This window comes from Macrobrachium rosenbergii, chromosome 51 (assembly GCF_040412425.1).
Source record: "Macrobrachium rosenbergii isolate ZJJX-2024 chromosome 51, ASM4041242v1, whole genome shotgun sequence".
Lineage (NCBI taxonomy): Eukaryota > Metazoa > Arthropoda > Malacostraca > Decapoda > Palaemonidae > Macrobrachium > Macrobrachium rosenbergii.
Window position 1 is genome coordinate 40,647,383 of NC_089791.1, and position 25,130 is coordinate 40,672,512.

The window sequence follows — 25,130 nt, forward strand, 5'->3', positions numbered from 1 at the left end:
TATCTGAATGTGTAGAGAATATAACCGTAGTATAGGAAATAAGCTCTCCTCCTATTAAAGGAAGGACTTGAAAGACTTTTGTCCTGTCAAAACGAGTAAGCAACGGCAAATTTACTGTCGAAAAGAGAAAAAGTGAATGAAATTTTTCTTTTTGCAAGAGAAGTAACGATAATGTTCTTGTCAGACAGACAAAGCAACGGAAACTTTTCTGTTAAAAAGACAAGAATTAATACATTGCGAGATAACAAGCCAAATATTAGACCTCGACTAACAACGAGGTAGAAATAAGGAATAGAATTGTGTAGAAAAATAGTCATTGGAACATTTCCCTTATCTAGTGAGTAGAAGTGTTTGGCATTCTATAATGAGAAGTATATGTATATATTGAATTCCAATTAAAATCATTATTTCATAAAACCACTCGTAATAATTATTATTATTTTTTTTTTTAGTTTTTGGAAATAATATTTGGACGTAAACTCAAAAAGTGTTTAGAAAGTATTTCACTCTGGACTAAAGTCACTAAATAGACACTAACAAGTTTTCATGTACACATACCCATTTTCATGCTGAATGAAAAAGACTGTTTAATGGGCACCCATCCACATATATTTTGGTGTATTTCAAAAATCTCATTTTACTTTCCAATTAAGAGCAGGAGGGAAACGTTGTGTAAAAATGTTGATAACAAAACGATTCACAATTAAGGGACGTTTTGTCATATGGAAACATGACATATTTGTGGTTTGTTTATATAAAAGTCCCAATTTTTATGTTTGATTTAGGAGCCGTAATTGAAAAAATAACAATAGGCTCACAATTTAGAGATATGTGACATATGGAAACTTGCTGTATATTGCTCCAAAGACCCATCTTTTTTCTGTCGACAATGAAGCGGTTGTAATTTGACAGTTGATGTCACAAAATTGTTCAAATTAAGACACGTTTGTCCTGTTTGACGCAAAGTTTTCTTGGGTACGTTTCCTCTAAAAATGGTAACAACATTACGCATGCGCGTTATGCGTCACTTGAAATTTTATGTGCCTCGATACACTTATATATATTTGTTCGTTTGTGTGTTGCCCAGAGGAACAATATTAGACTAGTATTTTACTTTTCAAAACAATTATTTTGAAAGTCAGTTAGGCAGTTTTTTCATAATTATTCATTTTTTTTGTTCCGTTGTTCTGTAACCGTTATTTATTTATCTTATTTCCATTAGGTTACTGAAGCATTGAGGAAGCCGCCCTGTAATGGTTGCCCGACACTCAAATGATTTTATGTCGTGATTGTTTTATTTGTTTACGCAAGTAATACATGGAATGAATCGCTTTTAAGATAAATTGGGCGCTTTTATACGACTGACAGAAACGGCAGAATCATCAAAAGGGGTCGGTGTTAATGCCAAATTTGACTTGAAAGCTTTTGTCGTAAAATCCCGGAAACAAAAAATTACCGAAGCAGTTATCGCAGTGAAAGATTTTTTTTTTAATTGGATGAATTTCAAAGGTGACAAGGGCCTTTATAAAGCCTAGGCTTACTCACGCTCTAGTAAAACAGCGTTTACGAGGTTTTTCCTGCGATACATACCCTTAGAACTCATAATAGACACATAGGGAGATACTTTAATAGACAGATGGGGAGATACCATACGAATGTATTTCTCTTTGAATAGTCCTTTCATCTCTTGCCTTTGTTCGAGTAGATGAGAAAGATAGTGAAAAAATGTAATGTTTTTTTCTGCATTTCTCTGCGGGATCTCTCTCTCATGTCGTCGAGTGTACGTAGAAAAAGTATCAGTGTCAGTTTGTCGTTTTGTTTTTTTATGGATTTCTCTGTGTGAGAGCTATTCATCTCATTCTTCATTCGAATGGAGAAAAAAAAGCAATATAAATGCACTGTTTTAATGATATTGATTCATTGATATACAGTTCTCGGGCGTTACGACTTTTTTTATTTTATTAATATGCATTTATTGACTAGCGAGGTATTTACTTTGTAAAAGTGAAGGAAAGCGTGCAAGAAGAATATACTGTATATTATTATTATTATTATTATTATTATTATTATTATTATTATTATTATTATTATTATTATTATTATTATTATTGTACAAGTACAGGAAAGCCTGCAAGAGGAATGTACTGTATATTATTAGTATTATTGTTATTCTGTATATCAGGTCCACAATAATATTCAGAATGAATTATTCACCACTGAATATTATTGTGGACCTAATATATAGCATATCCCGTTCTCGATCTAGAGGGGAAAGACCTAATTATTATTATTATTATTATTATTATTATTATTATTATTATTATTATTATTATTATTATTATGGTACAAGGAAAGAAAAGCGTGTAAGAAGAATATACTGTATATTATTATTATTATTATTATTATTAATATTGAGTTAAAGGGATTAAGAGAAACCTTTGAAAAACGATGTTTTTACTGATACAGATCGCTATATAAGATGGGTGCGACACGTTTCGCAAAATTCATTGGATTATGCAAATTTTTTTTTTTTACTTATAATCAAATTTCAGATAGCAAGAGTTCTCATGAATTTCATATAATTACTAACTTTTTATTTGGGAAGCGGCAAATTGAGGCTTCCAATCTAATTACGATATGAAAAAAACTGAGCTCACATTTTACATTCGTTTTCTTTTGTTGTTTTTTTGTGTGTGTGCTTTTATTACTGCTGGAAATTTCCACCAGTTTTATGACTTAGACATTGTCAACAAAGAAGCAAGTCTTTGTGGGGTTGAGGGTTTAGCTTTTCATGCTTGGAAAATCTCTCTCTCTCTCTCTCTCTCTCTCTCTCTCTCTCTCTCTCTCTCTCTCTCTCTCTCTCTCTCTCTTTCCCCAATTGTTTGAGTGCAAAGGGACAAGACAGCACATGCAGATATTCTAAAACGTCTCGAGGTCCCATCAGGAATCTCTCTCTCTCTCTCTCTCTCTCTCTCTCTCTCTCTCTCTCTCTCTCTCTCTCTCTCTCCCCAAATGTTTGAGTGCAAAGGGCAAACACATTTAGACGTTCTAAAACATCTCGAGATCTATCCGGAAGCACACCTCTCTCTCTCTCTCTCTCTCTCTCTCTCTCTTCCCAAATGTTTGAGTGCAAAGGGCAACTACATTTAGACATTCTAATACACCTGGAAATCCATCCGGAAACACACACGCTCTCTCTCTCTCTCTCTCTCTCTCTCTCTCTCTCTCTCTCTCTCTATCTATATATATATATATATATATATATATATATACATATATATATATATATATATATATATATATATATATATATATATATATATATATATATATATATATATATATATGTTTGATCGGAGTAACTTCCAAACAGGGACACCTGGTAGCTTTCTATTTTGTGGATTTTCTAATTTAGCGAAGGAGGGGTTGGGGGGGGGGTGGTGGGTTTGGATTAGTTATATAACCACAGGGGTCTGTCTGTATCCCGGTGTGCCCACCCACATTTCCCATTCAGGTTTCCATTTGGGATTGAGGATGACATCGTAATTACGCTGTCAAAATGATAATCCATAAATGAGTTCTTGAGGTTGTAATGCCGCGTAGGCGATGAACGCGTAATCCTTATGATTTGATGCAACGTAGAGAAATTGGAGCCCAAAGGAAGCTAACGGCGGTCTTTGTTGTAATTTCGGTGTCATAAACACATTATGTCGTGATGTAATGAGTGCTTATGCCTAATTTTACTGCCGCCTGAGAGTACCGTTACCGTCGACAAGGTAAATTAATAGAATTTCTCTTATACGGATTTCGGTGGTAGGCATTTATACGCAACGCCGCTCGGTTATATTGTACATTCAAGGATCGTTAGGGTGACAGAACAGCTGCGTTTTAAAATTGAGGAGTTATTAGCAAGTAGAAATATGAATCATTATCATCTAAGTAATTTCTAAGAGCGCCACTCTTGTACGTTTTTACAATTCGAGGCCCAACCCTTATACGTATGCATACCGCTTATGTTCAGTTTAGAATTAGAGACTGATTAGCAATTAGACTTTATACTTTACACACTGGAGTAATTCTCAAAAGCATTGCTTTTATCTTCATAAGTGCCAGGATATCAGTAGTGAATAGAATCGAGGTCGGAATACATTTGCATAATTTTCAAGCAGACAACTTTGTCAGACTAGAATTTGAATTTCAAGGATACCACTCAATTGAATGCCTTAGAATTCAAGGATTGTTACTAAATAGAAATTACCTCTTAGTGCATTTGCGTAAATTTGGATAAGCAGCCCCCAAGATGTGCTTGAGAATTAAGGATTATTAGGAAAATAAATCTAAGTTAGAATAAATTCGTGCAAGTTTTCAAGCACTCATAAGAGAAAGAGTCAATAAAATCATTCAGGTAACCGTCTGAAGTCTTCCTCATCCCAACACGACCTCGAAAAAAAAGAAAACATCATCTTTACTGAGACAATATTCACCGCTTTATTCGCCTTATTACGTACTGTGTTTATTGCTTCGGCCGTGTTCCTTCCAGTGACAGTATGTCTGTCTCTTTGCGTATCCACTGAAGTCAATTTGTGGTTGATGATATGACCTCATCATCTCATCATGGATGGAAATGGCTTTGACAAATTATTATCATGTACATCGAAATAACGCATGTCACTCCCAATTACCAACTCTCATCATATCCTATTGTGGGATAACATCGTAAATTGGCATTCCCCACATTGCTGTCGGTGAGTTCAGCTCGCAAACAGATGGGTACAAAACGTTGATTAATTATTTCTGGTGTAATTATGAATGCTTCTTTATCCTGGATTAGGAAAATGAGTTTTAAGATAGACTATTCACACTCATTAATGACCAGTTTTAGCATCTCTCTCAAAATGACTATTCACACTCATTATTGACCAGTTTAGTTTTCTCTCTCTCTCTCAAAATGAAATGTTTTTGTATTAAAAAAACGGAAAATATAATGAACTTTTAGTAGCAGATCATTTTTATTATTGGGGTTTTGGGAACACGGCAGAAATATGAATGAATTTATTGTCGTTTTGAGATAGGCAAAAGATGAAATAATACAAAAGTAATATGGTAGAAATGGAGGCATAGGATAGAAATGCTATAAGGTGATATATGGAAGAGATCTAGTGGATATGCAAATATATAAAAGAAATGTTGTAGGTAAGATAGCATAACAAAAGAAATACTTTAGTTACGGATGTGTGTGTGTGTGTGTGTGTGTGAAGGAAATACATTATACCTGGAATTATGCGAAAGAAACACAAGATTTGGAGATAAACGAAGTAAATACAGTAAATGTGGAGGTAAACAAAAAAAAAAAACATTAAATATGGAGATATATCAAAGAAATACAATGAAAATGGAATTATGTGAAAGAAGTGCAGTGGACGTGGAAGCCATTCTGAAAAACATAGCTCACTTGTTGATTTAAAAGCGAGAATGGTGGAAGCTGAGAAAGCGTGAGTGGCATGAATTATTTAGGTATAAGGAAGTAAAAAAAAAAAGAAAGAAAGAATGAATGCCTTGAGGAAGTAAAGAAGAAAGAATAAAGGGAAGGGTAGAGCACGGAGCAGTCTTAAGTTTTGGGGAAGGATTGCCTAGAATACTAAGATACGTTGTGACAGGAATTTCAGGTTGGGTTTTGAGAAGTTGGCGGAAATGCTCTTAAGGTGTGAAAATGAGTAAATGATCTTGTATAGGTTATTTACCTGCTTGAAGGGTATTGTTGTTTTATATATATATATATATATATATATATATATATATATATATATATATATATATATATATATATATATATATATATATATATATATATATTAGTTGACCAAACCTGGCGCTGCCCGGAAGAACTTTGAAGAACTCAGAGAAATTCTCCTTCATCCCCTTTGAATTGTTTTGTCGTCGCAAAGTATGTTTACTGTCATTGAAAATACTTTTTTTTTTCCTTTGATTAATAATTCTGTCTTGAATTCATTACTTTAATAAACATGATATATACATGTATACATATATCTTGGCACTGATATATATATATTATATATGTATGTATGTATATATATGTGTGTATGCATGTATATATGTGTGTATATATATATATATATATATATATATATATATATATATATATATATATATATATATATATATATATATGGTACTATAAGAGATGATCATAAGGGTAAGTCCTGATCTAGCGTCTGAAATGACGGCCAATGGTACAAACTAGAAACATCACTTACTACCACGAAGCTTGTACCAAGGTACCCGTATCTGCCTACATACTCGAGGTGACGTACTTACGCAAATGTTTTATATAATAGGATTACAGTTGCTATTATTAATAGTACCGTTTTTGTGTTTTATCCTTCATATTGTAATTAATGATATTGTCGCTATTATCATCATCATCAGTTAGTATTATTCTTTTTCTTTTTAGTTGTATATACTTGTTGTATGTAATACAAATAAATTTATAACTCACATAGGGATCGAACCCAGGGCTCAAATGAAAGCTAAGGGCGTTATTTAATTTTTTATGATTTCTGTGGGTCAGTTGGTAAACACCCTTGCCTTTCAATTGAGAGTCCTGAGTTCGATCCCGGTGTGAGGTAGAATTTTCTTATTGTAATTATACTATACATTAATATGTCTTGCATTTATATTTATATAAATTCTGATATATATCTTTATAAGCTTTTCGTAATAGAACTCGTTCTTTTTAATGCGTAAGAAACGTCTCGAGATTAATTTCCTTAATGGGAAAGTAATCTTCTATACTTTTTTACTAATAATCATATTTGCAGTTCACAGTACGTGCATTATGTACCTTGCAATTAAATAGCTTACAATATTGTTGGAAATTATCTCAGGCGAATATCTGCATTAACCTCTCTCTCTCTCTCTCTCTCTCTCTCTCTCTCGCCAGCCCTTGTTCATTTTTAAGAATTGTTTTTCACGAGGAATACGGGGTGTTGATCATATTGGTACTTGTGTCAAGAGGGAAGCCAAAGAAATGCTAATTCCGTTTTCATATGACATTTATCTTGGGCTAATTAAACTAATTGAACTCGGGTCCTTTGTTGGCATTTATCCATTCCCCCTTATGTTGTTCTTTTTGGTTTTTTCTTCCCCACTTGCGCCATAAGTTGTCCGGGTTCGCAAAATAAAATGCTAAACAATGGCAAAAGTGGAGAGCGTGCTGATTATGCAGTCGTTTTGGGGGTACATTTAACGAGAAAAATTTTCTCACGAACCCCAAGTTTTTCTTTGGTCAGATGATGAGAGACTTTCTCTAATGTGGTTCAGAGGGGTAGAGTCAGCTTCTTCGAAACCAAACAGCTACACATACATTTTTGTTTATGCGTTTGTTTTCGTATATTTAATTTTGTTTAATATTTTTGGGCTGTTAGCTTTCTTGAAAACGGGAGTCATGGATACTCTACTGTTCAATGTGACTACTGGAAATTGATCCTTCTATGTAGCCTGCTTATTTTTGTGAAATCTCTATTAAACATGGACCATTTTCCTCAAACGTATTTACAGTTTTTCATCCGACAAGAGCTTCTTTCCCCTTTTACCTCCGCTCTTTAAAGAGCCACTCTCGTTTCCACTCGACCCTTTCTATAGCTTCTTGGATTTGAGCCAGAATGAGGGGGGGATTGATAATGCCATATCTTTTTCAGTGAAAAGGGGACTTCAAGAAATTTTTTACCGCCGGCGGTATTTTCACCACCAATCAAATTCCTGCAATACCTCTTCCCTTCATATCACCTTAGTGGAGTTGAGGAGGAATGTCAGAAGTTTGACTCGTATTTAAATGAAAATGGGATCTCGAGATTTTCCAAAGGCGAGCTTCTTTGAACTGTGGCTTTAGTGTTATGGCGCTCGAACTGCCTTCAGATCTTAGTTAGAATGGGGCTATTGTTAAAGAATCCTTTATACTTATCATAGATTTTCCTCTTTTCCCTGCCAACGTTTTTTTTTTCAAGATGTTGTATAGTAATTTACCTTCGGTTCCCATATTTTCTAGTCTACTGAAATAGTTCTTCAAGTTCCCTGTGTTTTTCGTCGGCTTAGAATTATCCTCAGTGCCCACAAATGGTTGTAACTTACGGAAATTTATGTTTATTTTACATTTATTTCTTTAACATACAGAAATATGTCCTTAGTTACCACTAATTTTTTTTCAATATCCACGTATTTTTCTAATATAAGATATATTGATATACAGAAATATATCATCAGTTTCAGTATAATTTTCTGACGCATATGAGCATATCAGATTTCATATATTTTATTGACATAAATATATCCTTACCGTCTTCTTATTTTTCTAGCGTATAGAAATGTCTCCAGATTTTTCCAGCACATGGAAATGTGAATATCCAAATTGCTCTAACATAGAAATTTGCCTCCAGTTTCCACATCTCCTGAGAACCGAAATATCTCTTTGCCCAACTATTGTCTGCGGGACTCGGGAATCATTTGGATAGCTAAGATTGGCTTCTATGAGAGCTTAGAAGGCCGCTTGGATTCAACTTATCAGAACTACGCTGTTCGTTCCAGTGGGGGAAATGGTCTGGCTTTTGAGGGAAGTTATTCTTTCATGTCTCTCTTTGTTCAAGAGTGGAAATTAAAGCCTCAGTGTTATTGTATCCTTTCATCTGGATGTCCGTTGAGAGCTGCACTTTCCCTCCATCCTACCTTGCAGTGCAATGGTAAGCGCTCTCAGCTCGCAAACTGAGGGCTCTGTTCGGTTCTCGAATCGGACGAGTATGGATGAATGGGCGTGTCCCTAAAATCTAGTACGCCTCTGTCGGCTAAAGCCCTGGATTATGTATTTAAATTTTATTCGACAGTTGTGGATTTCAGTAGAGTGGAGAGAGAAATAAAGGAGAGAACTGTGTACTGAAATGTTAGTTGACTGCTGTGGATTTCAAGTAGATTGGATAGAGAAATAAAGGAGAGAATTATGTACTTAAATATTAGTCGACAGTTGTGGATTTCAACTAGAGTGGAGAGAGATGTTAAAGTAGAGAAAACTCCTGACGTGTTCAATGTTCCGTCAAAATATTTCCCATCAAAACCGTAGGGCCTTCACTAAGTAATCCTCACCCCACCTCGTTTCAACCATTTATAAGATACTCTTTAAGATTCTCTCTCTCTCTCTCTCTCTCTCTCTCTCTCATACTTTTTGTGATGTCCCGAAAACTATGTCATCATCTCTGTCAGCCATTCATAGCTAGGCTTCCCAATGGCCTGTATCTTTGTCAGCCCATTTGAGGGTGGCTTCCGAACTGGTACTTTTGAAAGCTTTGGGTTTTCCTGTGTCGGCTTATTAATTTTAAGATCATTGACATATGTTTATGAAAGGCCTCTGGTCTGTTACCCATTAGCAGGTTCAGTTTACTCTCCTGGAGACCTGAATTTGTTTTGCTGTATATTCCCTACTATTTCTGTAAACTGAATATACATTGACAAATTAAATGAGTTCATTATTGTGTAGCAATATTTTTATGCATAGAGCGTAAATTTTTATATCATGAAATGCTTCGTTCGACTATTGTTGATACACAAGAAAAGGAGTCCAGATCTGGCGTATAACTGATAGGAAACAGTCCACCTAAACTTTCAGTTGACTTCTTTCTCATTGTCAACACAAACCTCCGTCTTCCATTGCGAGGCAAGTCATCGGACGCCTAATTACCTAAGGCAGGACTTTTTTTGAGGGGGTTGTCAGAATGTTTGTTTTTCCGTTCGTTACACAAATTACGCGAAAAACAATGCTCGATTTTAACGGAATTCCTACGAAAGGTGGTCCTCGAGACCGGCAACAAGTGATTAAATGGTGGGGGAGGAAAGGTAGGGGCGGGGGGAGATTCGGAGATCCTGACCAGGGAAGGTGGCTTTTTGTGGTGAGTAGGAGTCGAGGAGAACGTTGATAACTCAGTCTTGCAGGAGGTTTGCGGTCTTCGAATGCTGTGTTTCTCTGTGTTGAAAGGGATCGTGTGACAGTCATTGGATTTTCATATTCACATTATAGCAAGTAGTTGAGGGGTTACGAAGCGTGATTCATTCTACGGTAACTGGGAACTGTATAAAGAAAAGTACGGTCTAAAGTAGTATTTATACAAGACCTCTGAGAGAGAGCCTGAGACGAGGTTCCAGAATTTCTGGTGGTGAAAGTTACTTAATCTGTTAAGACGTTTTTATGTACGTATTATTCATACGAGTTTTGTGTACAATTATGTTTTGCAGTTGGGAGTTCTGATTGCCCGGGCTTTTGAGTAAATACTTTACACAATGACTGTCACTCTTGTACTGTTGTTGTGTCGACATTTTACGAAATAAAAATATTATTTCATAATATAATATTTTATTATTGTTATGTTATATAAGAGTTTGTGCCAGTCGCATTTTCACTAAATGTCTGACAAACGACCTATATATGGTAAGAAAGAGCTGTCTAATAGACGCCATTTTTTGCGGTCACTTCCATTCTCGGCCTTCTCTTTCCCCGTCTTTCTTCTTTGAACTTGAGGCCCTTCTCCAAATGGTTGTCCCTTCACCGAGGGCTACCAAGCCATTTCCCTTGATCACGGTATGGGTGGAAGGGCTGCCTTCCGGAAAGGTAGGGGTACTTGCAAGATTAATGTGTCATTGACCCCGGGCGGACGTTAAGCCATGTTATGCCACTCTCTCTCTCTCCTTAACGAAAGATGAAAGTGAACATTCTCTCTCTCTCTCTCTCTCTCTCTCTCTCTCTCTCTCTCTCTCTCTCTCTCTCTCTCTCTAACACGAATCAAAAGTGTTTGGCTTTATGCCTTTTCGTAAAGCCAGTTTGCTCATTGAAATGGCCTGGTCTTACTTTTTTTTTTTGCTTCTTAATGTTTATTCAGTTTCTGTTTGGAGATATGATTGTATTGGTTCAGGCTTTTTCGTTTTCTTTAAAAGAAAACTATTGTGCTGGCTTTATCTGTCCGTCCGCACTTTTTCTATCCGCCCTGAGATCTTAAAAACTACTGAGGTAAGAAAACTGCAAATTGGTATGTCGATCATCCACCCTCCAGTCATCAAGCATACCAAATTGCAGCCCTCTACCCTCAGTAGTTTTTATTTTACTTAAGGTTAACGTTAGCTATAATCGTGCATCTGGCAACGATATAGGATAGGCCACCACCGGCCCGTGGTTAAAGTTAAATGGGCCGCGGCTCATACAGCATTATACCGAGACCGCCGAAAGATAGATCTATTTTCAGTGGCCTTTTTATTATACGCTGTACAGAAAACTCGATTGCGCCAAAGAAACTTCGGCGCATTTTTTACTCGTTTTTATTTTAAAGTCGGTCTCATTTTACATGCTCGTTAGTAATGATGCTTAATGGATTTCAAGAAGGTAGTTGTGCGTTCCTTTATTTTTAAGATTATCAGTGACAATTATTTTTATCTAACTGGAAAGGAATTAACCAGTCTTAGGGAAAATAGGTCATCTCATATGGATGGGCATCCAAGTGATCTGGTCAGGTGAGTTTTTTTAAAAATTACTGCATCGAAGGATATGCTTGCGTTCTCCACGTATGTCAAACGTTAAGTGTAAGATGCATTTCAACTATTATAAATCTGTAAGACCGTCGATTTGCTGTTGTTTAAAAGAGCTCCGAGAATCTTATGAAGGATTTCATTCGAACTGTCTAAGGGATATATCCTCCAATTAGGATAAGCCTCAATGAATGACTTGCAGATTGCTTTTAGGGATTTCGGATAATGGATTGGAATATTGGAATTCTTCTTTTGAACGGCTCAATTTGTCTTTCAGAGGATTTCAAGAGAGAGAGAGAGAGAGAGAGAGAGAGAGAGAGAGAGAGAGAGAGAGAGAGAGAGAGAGAGAGAGAGAGATTTGTCTCCGGCAACTTTTCGACCAACTCTCGCGAAACGTCTCTCCTTTCTGATGTAAATGGAGCATTTTGCCAAAGTTACTGGAATTAAGATTTAACTTTCTCAGCCACGACTCTGTTAGTGGCAATTGAGAAAACAGCCAATTCTGGAAGGTAATTAGAGCGGAATTTCGCCCACTGTTATTAGAATGTATTAGCTTAAAATCTTTGGAGAAAACTTTTACTTAGACTCAAGAACTTTTACAAGTGGACTTCAAGGTTTGTTTACTTGATGTTGTTCTTCATTTTCATCTTGAATTTGCAAGTAATTTTTTTTTATTTAATGAGCTAACCTGACCATTTCTTTAGATGTACAGGTTGAGTTAATTCCATTTACCGAAGTCACTGAGTCATCATCTTCGTAGGCTAATTAGGCTACTTTTATCAGTAGCAGTAAGCCATGTAACTGGTGGTTAGTCGACTGAGATGGGTTGCAACCAGGGTGGAGTAAGATATGGACAAATATTTTTTTATTTCATGAGGACATTTTGTGTATGAAGGTTTAATATAACATTTAACTGCCTTCAGTCATTTGAATTTATTTTACCCTGTCAGGTCAGGCTCTCTTTGAAGCACAAGAGTATTTCCTTCGAAATTTTGTCATCAGTTTTTAATGCTAAAAGAGTCAGTTAATGATCTAGCATTGTATTACTGATGTGTACAGGAAGTTTCAACATTCAGTTAATTCGCAAAACGACTTTTTATTTTATCTTACGTTACAGAGTTCTGTCAGAGTTTTCGATTAAGAGCGACAACATAGATATAAGAAATGTAAAATCATTACAGATTTAAGAAAAGATGTAAAAATGTAAAGTCATTATAGATTTAATTTATTCGGCTTTCTAAAATTTTTCAGACGAGATACCATGTGTGTGTGTGTCTGTAAGAGAGAGAGAGAGAGAGAGAGAGAGAGAGAGAGAGAGAGAGAGAGAGAGAGAGAGAGAGAGAGAGAGAGAGAAATGAAAATACAGGGGTGAATCTGAGCAAGCCCTTGAATCTTGAAAAAAGAAACATGCTTAAAACATGGCCTTTGCAGGTCCCTCGAGTTTTTCACGAAGGAATGCAACGTTTAAAATGTATGTAGGAATTAGCATGCTGAATTCTCCCATGCAGAGAGAATTCTTTATTCTCTTATCCTTGCGTATTTTTTTTGGGGTGGTCCAAAAAGCATCCTCCCGGCCGCTGAAAAAAGTGTAACGTTCCGACCAAATTTTTTTTTCTCCTCCTCGACGTCGTAACTCATTCCAGTTAATGTGTTTTGGGTAAAAGAAAGAAGAAAAAATGGTGCAGTATTTGGGGGGAAAACTTTAAAAGATGTTGTTCTGTGACTTGTTACACTGGAAGCGTTAATGCGGGTGCTCTCTCTCTCTCTCTCTCTCTCTCTCTCTCTCTCTCTCTCTCTCTCTCTCTGCTTGATAAATGAGTCAGCTATCGGGCCGAATAGTCCCGTATGTTTTCCCAAAATGTGAAACCGAAGCCCAATATCTCAATAAACGCCAGCTGGAAAAAAGGTTCTTTTTGCAGTGCCATGAAATATAAAAGGATCTTGCAGGTAAATGGATAAATTGAGTTTTGCCAAACCTTCCGTCATGGATGTTTTTTGACTCGTAATTTCCAAAGTGGCGGAATTCCAAAACCCAGTTGAGGTCCCCCATCGAACGGTTGGCGTTTTCATAACACGGGTTTTCAAGAACCTCTTGCTAGGCCTGACCAAAACTGCCGTTTGTCGTATAAAATGCTTAGCGGGAGAGAATGTTTTTTTTTTTTTTTATCTCTTGGTTTTGAGTTTGATGTGTTTTGAAATACTTTTTTTTTTGTCACGTATGCAGGTTTGATATTTTTAAATCCACATGTACATTCTAGCATCATTTACAAAAAACTATTTTTTTTTTCATTTGTATTAGATTTTTTCTAATTTTGACGAGTTAATTTCTTGCATAACCTTTACGTTGAAAGGCATCATTATGACTTCTAATTGTTCAAAAGATAAGTAAAATGTTTCAAAATTTCTCTTTTTGTGTATTTTTCTCTAAGTAAAATTTTTCAAAATTTCTCTTTTCGTTTATTTTTCTCTCATATTTATCTTGGCTATTCACAGACATTGTGTTGCCTGTCCGACCAGTCCTTGTTGAAAGATAAAATGTGTGACTCCGAATTTCATTGCTACGTCTACAAATCTGAGATCAATTGGTGTATAGGTTATTTGTTTGTTCTTCATTTTATTTCTGTGTCTTTGATGACTTAAAAAGTGAATTATGCACTTGGTAGCAACTCGATTAAGGTGAATCCTAGCCAGGGTACATGATGAATAAGGGCTAGCGACTTCATCCCAAATTAATTCGTGAGACTGGGAAGGGTGACGCCATCTGGATCTATCCTCTTGAAGGGAAGGGTGTATGTACGTATGTATGAATGTATGTATGAATGAATGAATGTAAGTACGTTATGTGCAGATATAGAAAATGTTTGAAGTTCATTTGATAAAAACTTGCTTTCCCTTTCTTTTACCTAAAAGAAATTCTCTAACAATGGGGAAAATTAAATTATTCATTGCGCTAGGATTTAACGTTGAATTGTGAAGTAACCCAGCCATTTTTTTCACGTTTTTAAATATCTATTGGTAAGGGGAAGGCTGGGAAAGAAGGGTCGTTTATTTTCGTATGGGTTAAGCAAAAAACAGCGCTTTAATGTGCTGTCGAATTAGAATGTTATAATAAATCTCGAAAATTATGACTTGGATTTATGAATAAAAAATTTTTTGTGATATATATGCGTGTGTATATATTTTTTCCACCATACTCCTTTTTCATATTTGAACGGCACTGTAAGTTTTCTATTTGCTTAGGTCGCTAACTTCACCAATAATACACCAGTCACCAGAGACAATCAAGACAAAAGTACCTCCTATGTTCATAAGTAAATACTCCCCGTAGGGGGTTAGTGCCCTCATTGTACGTTACACGGTGCACTGTAGGCATTACGTGAGGTACTTTGCAGCGTCCCTTCGGCCCCTGGTTGCAACCCATTTCATTCCTTTTACTGTACCTCCATTCATATTCTCTATTCCAACTTCTTGTCCACCCTCTCCAAACAATTATTTCATAGTGCAACTGTGAGGGTTTCCTCCTGTTACACCTTTCAAACCCTTCTGCTCTCACTCTCAATTTCACTTTCAGCGCTGAATGACCTCATAGGTCCTAGTGCTTGGCCTTTGGCCTAAATTCTATATTCCATAAATAAATACTGAATCAAGGATGAAAGTTCTTAAAACCCGTAGATTTCAGCCATTTCACAGTCCTAGTCAGAAGACTCATCAGCAGCTCTTCGACGTTCTCCACGCATTTTACACCAGTCAGTCACTCTCACCCATTCTTAATGTTAAGGCCATTCTCTCCCAGCAACTTTCACTGCAGCCAACATGCACTTCCAGCCTCCATCTCAGAACTGCCCTGTCGCCTTCGAGAGCTCTCTCATCACTCAAAATTACTAATGGTAATATGGCTCCACGGAGAATGACTGTTGATGGTGTGCGCCTAACTTATGTATTTCAACATACCTCTCCCCACACCTTCTGCATCTATTTTACCAACACCACTGCCGTTTCACCCTCAATCTCCAGAGACCTCGGTCCCGGGCACTTTTTTCCTCATTCATTTATCATACTCATAAATCACAGAGTCAGAATAAAGCAATAAAAGTCTTCCAGCTTCACCGTTCCCTCTGGGCATTTCTGTCAGTCACACATTCTTTTAGTGAATCATAATGGGACTTCTTAAGTATGTGGTCATATAATATTCTGCAACGTAGTCAGCTTATTCTTTCCTCTTGAATGTAATTTTTTTCGTGCCCACTCAAAAGAGACTCTTTTCTAATGAGTGTCATTGTCGATCAATGTTGCGTGAAACGAAGTAGTATGAGGTCGCCGACATTCCTGAAAAAAATATCTGGGTCCTCTGAATATAATTCCTGAAGAGCAGAATTTCATTTTTCTTGTGATTTTATTAAACGACACAGTCAGTAGAATACTTCGTCCTCATTTTTCGAAGCTCATTTATCAAAAGTAGCTGAGTCAGCGGTCTTCCCCTCTCCTCCCCTCCTCCCCTTCCCCAAAAAAGTTAGGGTTCTATAGAAGTTATGGAGATATTCTTCATTTTAAAGTAATACCACTTTCTTAAAGGGGTCGACTCATATTATACTTGGGGATAAAGTCCGCAGGTGACGACGACAAGGAATAAAGGAAACTCTCTCTCTCTCTCTCTCTCTCTCTCTCTCTCTCTCTCTCTCATTTCTCAAGGATTCCCTTTTTCATTCTTTCCAAGTGTTAATGAAGAAATTAAATAATTTTAGGGCTCTGTGCCTTACGTAAATTTACATAATACCGTTTCCTGCTTATAAAAATGTTTGAATCCTCATTTTTCTAAGTCGAGTCGAGTGGAGGCCTTGTTTCATCATATTTATTTTTCATTTCCATCTTTTTCTTACCCTCTTATGTGCTAATATATTTTCACCAAGATTAGTAACAGTTTTTGAGTTTTTGACTTTGAGGGCTTTTGTGTGTGTGTGTGTGTGGGTTTTTTTTTTTGCTATAAGAGTATATAGTTTCCTATCATGCGTGTATGTGCGCGCGCAAGGTTTTGTGTTTGGGTTCGAGGATTTTATTTTAATTGCTAATATAAATTGGAGCATGTCACTAAAGTAATTATATTTTACGTAGTGAAAGTTTTTAATTCACTTATTCAAGGGCCCCTTCTGTATGCAAATCTTTTCTCAGCGTATGCTTTGTTATGCTAAATGGATTGGCGAGTTTCTTGAAACCTTCCATAATGACTTTACTTTTATGTATTTACTTCGTTGTCGTCTATGCTCTGCCAGTAATGGATGAAAGAATCCCACAATAATATATGTTTTTTGCGTATGTTGTCTGTTTACATGCAGAGGTAAGTAGACCCTGTTAAATAGGATGGCTGCATTATTTGAGTTAATTTTTGAAAAATTATTCTCGATCTTCCTTATAATATTATTCTTTTCTCTTCCTCGTCAGTATTGGACAATAACTGTCCAGTGTTCATATTTTGGTAAGGAGAAACATTGCAGCGTATTTACAGCAGAGAAGGTAATGAAACGCGGTTGGACAAACCCGTAGAGTTCAAAAGCAGATTTACCCCCGGGGATATTTTTATTTTTACGGTGTCGTGCTTCAGAACTTCCTTTGGGTTGTCCTCTAAATCGTCAAAGTTCCGACCAGCCCGATGGTCATTCGCAAGACGGGTGAGAGGATTCTGGAGATAAACATGTTTACATATATATTATTGTGGACATATTTTACCCATTTTACAATGCCGACAAAGTGATGACATCCATGGGTAGCTAGTAGTGTTTCTCAACGAGTATTCGGAATGCCATACGAAGCCACACGAAATTCGGTGTTGACTGAGTGTTTATGGATGAGATGTACGTAATAATTTAATGATTTAGTGGTTAAATGATTTCATTTAATTTAGTGATTTAACAAACTGACCTGCAGGCATGCTCGCGTGAGTCAGGTCCAAGATTTTTTTTATGTGATGTTGGAGTGCGCATACAAGCAATTGGAACAGCCAAAATCCCAGAATTGAATCCCGTAAATGTCATCGGGATTCAAACCGTATTTCCTTCAAAGGTGACGTTTTATTTCATCTTTTTTTCTTTCCCTTGAAAACAATTATTGGAAATTAGCCCATGAAAAGTCTCGCATTAATTAGTATCGTTAGGCGTCATTTGCACAAACACTAATTGAAGGGCCAAAGAACGCTGCATCTTGCCCCCTATCAATCCCCCCTCCCCCCTCCACAGATTCATTATTTTCATTGCACGTACGTTTTTGCCTTTATGTTAATTCGCGTGGGGTTATTATTCACACGTGAGCGGGAACAATTTCCCATGTGGAATAGCAAACGCCCAATGTATTCCCAGAGTGGGAAGACGAATATTTAGCAACCCCTGTCACAGGGGAGTACGCTGATTGTTAATAAATAAGGAGGCTGTGGAAGAGAGAGAGAGAGAGAGAGAGAGAGAGAGATAGAGAGAGAGAGAGAGATAATATGCTTGCTTAGTTTTCTGCTTCGTGGCCATTTTACATATTTAGCTTGAAGAAATGCAGTTGTTAATAACGTTTTTCCCCGTAGAAAAGGTCAGTAAGAACGTAATTAATGCAGGGCAGTTGCAATCAGTCTCTTGAAGCGCCAGTCTCCTTCAAATCTGTATATTTTCATTAGAAATCATAAAACATTAACCAGAAGACATTGTCTAGAAATGGCGTTGATTTTCCACCCGAGACAGAGATGGAAGGAAGACTTTGTTCGAAAGTTCCTTAAGTAATTATCAGTTGTCAAAATGTATCAACTCTCGATTAAGGTCCTCCCCCCTCCCCCCAAAAAAGGGGGTGGTTGCAGGTGGGGTTTGGTTTACTGGATGGAATGGGACCGGTGAACTAAATTGGACTCCAAGAAAGAAGTCATATCTGTGATATTAATCTAAAAGGTACCTTTCACATAAATTCAGTCTAGTAAACGATAACGGTGCCAGTTAATGTCGGTAATGGTATCTGATCTGTGTCCTTAAAGGTGAGATATGGCAGCTGTACTCAGAAACTTAACTAACAAGTTTTAGGAGTCCGTTCTCTTATTTAATGTTAGAGTTTTATTTAATATTTTGTCTTTAGATATCGAAAGTGTTAAGAATGATTGCCATAATAAAATCTAGTATTATACAAACATGTGTTTTTTTTTTAAATTTCTATTTCATTGTTTACTTCGGTAAAACTGTTTACTATTTGAGATGAGGAGGCCTTTTGTTTTTACTCCTTAATCACCTCATAGGCATTTAGTGTTCGTGTTCGGGATTGTCATTTATACTCTTAAGCGCAGCTCCAGCCGTAATAAGGATATGAAAAACTGCATATAATATATTTATTTATTTGTAAAAATATCATCTAAATTTATAGAGGAAGTGTGAAATGCAGTTTGAACTTGACTACATACACACATTCAGGCACTCGTATATTATTTCCGTGCATTACCTTTAATTCCTTTTATCTAAGACGGCCACGTAACACCTGTCAGGCCACGTTCCCAGATTCTCTTCTTTAGAAATCGGCAATCCTCTTAGGATTACACCGTCCAGGGACTGTTTCTTTTTCTTCTGCTGCCAAGCTTTTGTTTTTCCTGGCTTATAATCTTTTATGCTTTTTAGTTTTATGTTTCTTTTTTGTCGGTAATGAGCTAGAAAAGGACACTATGTTCCCATTGTTATTGACTTCAGCGCCTAAAGAAAAACTAATCTACACGCCCCTAACTCCGTAGTGGGGATAGTAGGGTAGTGTCGTCATTGCACCTCATGCGGTGCATCAGCAACCACTTTAGGTTCTTTACCCAGTGTTCTTGGGCCTTCGCTGCAACCCCTTTCATTCCTTTTACCATGCCTCTTTTCGTATTGACTTTCTTCCATCTTACTTTTCAGCCTCTCCTAACAATTATTTCGTAGTGCAGTTGCGAGGTTTTCCTCGTGTGACACCTTTCAAACCTTTCTACTGTCGATTTCACTTTCAGCACTGAATGACCTTATAGGTCCTAGCGCTTGGCCTATGGCCTAAGATTTATATTTCATTCCTTACACACCCCCAACTAGCCGCGTACGTAAATAGGCAATCTCGAATTCGCTTTGAGAAAACAGCAATAGTTTTTCATCATGTAAGGCGGAAGACCCTCGGAAAACAAATCCCTTCCGCGGAACGATGTATCAACGGGATGCGTGCTTGCTTTAATGGCCTCGGCTCTTCCCGAGCTTATACTGTATATTATTTCATGTGCTTCTCTCCGGAGAGTTCGGTGTGTGTGTGTGTGTGTGTGTGTGTGTGTGTGTGTGGTAAAAGGAAATGCGAGGAATGTTCATGTATTCCACCCTCTCCGTTCCATACTTTCGGTTAAAGAAATGTTGGAAACTGAGTGCATGCGTCTCTTGTCATTATGGTACGTTTTGCGTCGAGTAGGGGGGAGGATTTTCATGAGTGGTTGTTTCTGAGTTCGAATGGTATCCAGAAATATTTTGTTATAAGTTCAGATAGTTTCCAGTCGTTATTGTTCCAGAGAGTTTCCAGTCGTTGTTGTTTCTGAGTTCGGATTATATCTGGAAATATTCCATTTCAGCTACGGTTAATTTCAAGTTATCATAGCTTCTGAGTTCGGGTGTTATCTAGATATGTTTTATTATAAGTTCTGAACATTTCCAGGCGTCATTGTGTCTGGGTTCGGATAATGAAGAAAAATATTTCATTTTAAGTTCAGATAATTTCAGATCGTCAGTGTTTCTGAGTTCGAATAACGTCCTGAAATATTTTGTTTTAAGTTCAGATAATTCCCATTCGCCATTGGTTCTGAGTTCGGATGATATCCAGAAATATCCTGTTTTAAGTTCAGATACTTTCCGAAAGTAATTTTTTCTGAGTTCGGATGATGTCCACTGATATTTAATTTTACCTTCAGATAATTTCATCATTCGTCATTGTTTCTGAGTTCGGATGATTTTGAGAAATGTTTAATTTTCATTTCAGATAATTACCCGTCGTCCTTCTTTTTGAGTTAGGATAATATCCAAAAGACGTTATTTTTGAAATCAGATATTTCCAAAGAATGTTATTGCTAAGTTCAGATAGATACTGTTTCAGAGTCCGGAGTATTTACGGAAATTGTATATACGTTCAGGTGATTTTAAGACGTCGCTGTTTCTGGATCTAGATAATTTCTAGAAATAAGTGTTTCTTATTCAATATTTTCGATGGGACGCAGGTTTCTCTACGTACTTTTATCGTCTTGTTCTACATACAAGTTCAAGAAACACCATATGCTCGGATAGACCTGGCCGCCGTAAGATGGGAATACATCTCCATTGCTGAGATTAAAAAATAGACATCAATTTAGTATTCCAATTAAGGGAATAGAAAATTTAAAAAATCAACCCTTTGACCAAGTGAGTTGCTGGCTTTTCATTAAAGGGAACCCATTCATTTGTTCTCTTTTAGATGTCGTTTTTGAACATCAAGTTGTGTGTGTGTGTGTGTGTGTGTGTGTGTGTGTGTGTGTGTGTGTGTGTGTGTGTGTGTGTTCGTGCACATATCTGCACGCTTTCAGATTTAAGCATTGATAAAAAAAAACAGTAGGATTCATCCTTTTTGTTTAATTTGTACATGAAATGACGTCACTTGATTTTGTAAACTAATACGGCTACGGAAAATCCTATTTCAGGTAAATAAAATGTGTGTTCACGGATTACGAGATTTGATACTGATTGGGTCTCATGTTACGGCCTTTTTCACTTTTGTGGATGTGCCATTGGTAAGGATGTTCTTTAATAATAATAATAATTATTATTATTGTTAAAATTATTATTAAAGTACAAATATTCGGTGATTGGATGCTTTGCGTTATTTGTACAATTTTTGTTGTATCCTCTCACACCTTTATTGTCTCTCATCTCTCGTTGTTTGTTTGTGGACACAGACACACACTCATACACACGCACATATATATAATATATATGTGTGTGTGTTTAAGTGTGTGTGTTTGTGTGCGTTTGTACATATACTGTATATATTAGTTTTTACAATCACAAATGTTAAGCCAGAGGAAACCATTGCTTTCGAATTCGTCTTACCTTAGATATAACATAAACACAATCGGAATTATACATTATAAGGTCATCTGCTTTGGCCAGGATTCAAACGTATGCCTTTTTGGTTATGATATGAATATCCATTCGTGTGTATACATAATACACACACATATATCTATCTATCTATCTGTCTATCTATATCTATCTATCTATTATCTATATATATATAAATAAATATATATATATATATATATATATATATATATATATATATATATATATATATATATATATATATATATATAAGCGTTACCACACAACTCCTCTCTTCTCTCTCTCTCTTTCTTTATAGGTTTGTCTCTTCTTTGATTTTTTTTTCCCAGTTTTGTTCCTTTTCCATCTGTTCCCCTAATGGAAATGAGTAGTCTGGTGAATCATGTTCTGAAGTGGGTTGTGGAGTTGTCGGCCAACTTTACCTTTCTCTTTCCAACACAATTGGTCAAAACAGGCCTGAAGCCCACAGTATCTCTCTTGTCCATTTAGTGGAAACTCTTGCATGGGCGATGACGGCTACCTCAGTTTTTCGTGTTCGCTCGCAACGTATCATATATCTGTTTGGGTAGAATTGTTACACACACACACACAGAGAGAGAGTAGAGAGAAGAGAAGAGAGAGAGAGAGAGAGAGAATGGGGAGGGCGGGACGGGGGGAAGGTTTGATGGATTGATGGTAGTTTTGAATGCCTTCGTTTGAAAGGACTCCAGAATGTCATTTCTGTCATACGCAGTGATTCCGAAGGTTTGCTTTCTTTGTATCTCCATTAACTGCCTTCTCTCTCTCTCTCTCTCTCTCTCTCTCTCTCTCTCTCTCTCTCTCTCTCAACAACAAGAAAGCCTTTATCAGTAACATTGTTATCGACAGGGGTTTCTAAGGATTTCAGATAAATTTAGAAAAACTCTCTCTCTCTCTCTCTCTCTCTCTCTCTCTCTCTCTCCTCTCTCTCTCTCAGCCACCTTTATCACTATCACTGTTATCACTGAGGGTTTCTCAGGCTGTCAGAAACATTCTCAGACAACTTTCCACTGGAACAGTTCTTGTCTTCAAGCCCAGGCCCCTGATTAGTTATGGATTTATCTGCAATTTTCTTTGTTGAAAGTCGAATCGCCTTTGGGGACGTTTTTCTAATGAGAGATCTTTTGTGACTGGGTTTTTTTTTTTTGCACGCGAGTTTCCTTTTCCGTGGTTGGTGTTGCACATGATGATGATGATGTTGTTACTGATGCTTTTTTCTACCCTGGTGCTGTTTGTTTTAGTGGTGGCGTGGAGATGAAGGGGTGTTTTTTTTTGTGGTGTGGTTTTGTCAATATATATGTTTTTTCGTTTGAATGCATGGTATTGTGTTATATGGGAAATTTTGTGATGTGACCGTAACCTAGCCGCCTTGAGTCTCTCTCTCTCTCTCTCTCTCTCTCTCTCTCTCTCTCTCTCTCTCTCTCTGGGAAAAATATTTAGCTAAAACTATTGAGTTTTAAAGTAGATCAGCGACAAATATCTAGTAGCAATAAATGAAAGAACGCGAAAGAATAAAGAGTGAATAATGACAAGTAAACTGCCAAGGACAAAGCACTTGTCCCAGTCTTAGAAATTGCTTTCCTCCTCCTCCTCCTCCTCCTCCTCCTCCTCCTCCTCCTCCTCCTCAGTAAAGAATAATTATAGTCTGCAAACTCATGTAGCAGACTGACTTGAAACAGTGCATCATTCTACCATTTTTTTTTTATTTTTGGACGAAAACATGGGAAAGAGAAATGGATCTTCCATGAGCGTATTTCTCTAACGAGGTTGACCCCAATTAGTGGGTATTTCCAATCGAGAATGTTTCAGACTCAGACTCTTGCATTCTTAAACCCTCTCTCCTGGAATGCCATCAGTTTTTAACGTCCTTGTTGCAAAACATACTTTTAGACGCAACCAGCTAATGAAGTACGTAGTCGTTTCGACCTCGTAGCCATTAGAGTCTCTCTCTCCTCTCTCTCTCTCTCTCTCTCTCTCTTAATAACGACAGCCTTTATCGTTATTAGGATATCAGATGCATTCTAGAACCTAATCTCTCTCTCTCTCTCTCTCTCTCTCTCTCTCTACGACAGCCTTATCGGTATCATTGTTATCACTGAGGGTTTCGTAGGGTATCAGATGCATTCTTAGAAACCCCTCTCTCTCTCTCTCTCTCTCTCTCTCTCTCTCTCTCTCTCTCTCTCTCTCTTAATAACGACAGTCATTATCGTTATCACTGTTATATTTGAGGAGGCCTAAGGATTTCGGATACATTCTTAGAAAATCTCTCTCTCTCTCTCTCTCTCTCTCTCTCTCTCTGAACATCATTCGTCAAAGGAGGGAAGGTTAAAGATAGAAATATATTTTTAGCAAGGATAGCATTATATCTGAATTGTTTTGTGAAACACTGTATTGCTTATGGAAACAAGTAACAACAATTACAGACTTTGCTTCGGAGAGAAGGTTAGATCTTAAATAGATTACTTCCCTTTTTCTTTAAAGTTGACATCAGAGTCTATCAGGTTCTATTATATCTGGAGCATGCAAATATTGACTATTACGTCATTTTTTTTCTCGCTCTTGCGATAAAAAGTCTAAGCTGGGAAGACTTATTCCCCACATACGACTCGAATTTAAAGTAAATGAACTTCTGTAAAGGTTTGATAATTTTATATAGTGATTTGCAGTTCAGTGAAGCACAGAGGCGGTTAGCGAGTTACATGATTTACGAATGTTAAGGAATTTTAGTCGTCAGCTATTGACAAGTATTTAGTGTGTTAGTACTGATGAAAAGTCGGATATATTAACTCCAGACTCAGGTTATGCGAGTGTGTGCATATGTATGTATATGTGTATATTATATATATATATATATGTGTGTGTGTGTGTATACATATGTATGTATATATATATATATATACATATATATATGTGTGTGTGTGTATATATATATATATGTATGTATATATATATATATATATATATATATATATATATATATATATATATATATATATATATATATATATATATATATATTTCATGTATGTGTCTGCGTGTATATATATATATATATTATATATTATATATATATATATATATATATATATATATATATATATATATATATATATATATATATATATATATATATATATATATATCTGTGTGTGTGTGTCTGTGTGTTTGAATTTCTTCCAGGCTGTAGTGAAAAAGAGGCTGTCTTCTTTAAAATCTCCCTCCCCTTTCGAGCGTTGAGTCTTGGCCAAAAGTTCTTCACAAAGTTTGGCAGTCATATTCAAGGAACGTCAATTTACGACCCTTTATGACCCGTTATGTTCAGAAGGTTATAAGGTTATTCATCCGATGGTTACATTTGACTCTCGGCTTGTGGCCTGTTCTCAGCTGTCATTCGTATTCTTATTAAAGGAAAAAAAAAAGTGAAAAGATCCGTATATTCTCGGA

The 25,130-nt window shown here is 36.5% G+C and overlaps 1 protein-coding gene across 1 annotated transcript in view; it reads left to right on the forward strand.

Moving 5' to 3' along the window:
• Positions 1-205: 205 nt before the first annotated feature.
• LOC136833033 (uncharacterized) overlaps positions 206-25,130 on the forward strand; it is a 337,881-nt gene continuing 312,956 nt past the window's right edge. Inside the window, exon 1 of the mRNA XM_067094680.1 lies at positions 206-337. The gene's annotated coding sequence lies outside the window, so the exon portion shown is untranslated. The remainder of the gene's footprint in view (positions 338-25,130) is intronic.